The sequence below is a fragment of the Puma concolor genome, chromosome A1, assembly GCF_028749965.1.
Source record: "Puma concolor isolate L17-30 chromosome A1, mPumCon1.1.hap2, whole genome shotgun sequence".
In the NCBI taxonomy this organism is placed as follows: Eukaryota; Metazoa; Chordata; class Mammalia; order Carnivora; family Felidae; genus Puma; species Puma concolor.
The window spans coordinates 50,212,221-50,213,003 of NC_141667.1; the positions used below are offsets into that span (position 1 = coordinate 50,212,221).

Genomic DNA, 783 nt, shown 5'->3' on the forward strand with positions numbered 1-783 from the left:
TGCAAAAATGACTCTAAGATTTTTGACCTGAGCAAATGGTAAGTGACAGGGCTATTTAATTCTTGCCTTTTAGGATTGTTGTGAGGATTATTTAACTGAAATAACATATGTAAAATCTCTAGTACAGAGCCTAGTACCTAGTAGTGGCTCAATAAATGGTAGTTGTGAGCATTTAATTACCTTATTTGCTCATCTCTAAAGCCATGCAAGATACTGATGTTATATTGTGTGTGTGGTTTTTTTTTTTTTTTTTTTTTTCCCCAGAAAAAGAAATTGGTCAAGAAATGGAATGAATTGGTCAAGGGCATATAGCTAATGAATTGAAAAGCTTAGAATTAGACATTTCTCTATGAAAGGAGCATGCAGAAAGCCTTTGAGGGCAGCTATACCAGGACAGGAATTGGTGTTTGCCAAGTGTGGTTTGGGAACCTGGAATTTAAACTTTGGTTGAGGTCTATCCTGAGGGGGCTTTTTCTGTAGACCTACATCACTGGAAACGCCTCCTAGAGGATATGTGTGGTTTCCTTTACTCACAGAACTATGTGTTAGATCTGTGGGAAAGAACTACAAGACATCTATCTGCTGACACTCTGAGAAAGATCTGATAGTCATATTTTTTAAATCTTAGGTATTGGGGTGTTCCAACAATATAGTTCTTGGGTGTGATAGTTTAGGGGTGAATATGATTTGAACTCATTCATGTTTACAGGGCGTCTGACATTAAAAACCGGGAGATTCATCTACTCTGACCCTAAATATGGCCTTAAAGTAAAGGAATTGGAT

At 37.2% G+C, this 783-nt stretch overlaps 1 non-coding gene across 1 annotated transcript; it reads left to right on the top strand.

Moving 5' to 3' along the window:
- Positions 1-446: 446 nt before the first annotated feature.
- On the top strand, positions 447-577 carry LOC112861889 (small nucleolar RNA SNORA18). Its single transcript, XR_003223764.1, has one exon. It is a non-coding gene; the product is annotated as a small nucleolar RNA SNORA18 (small nucleolar RNA).
- Positions 578-783: the final 206 nt, after the last annotated feature.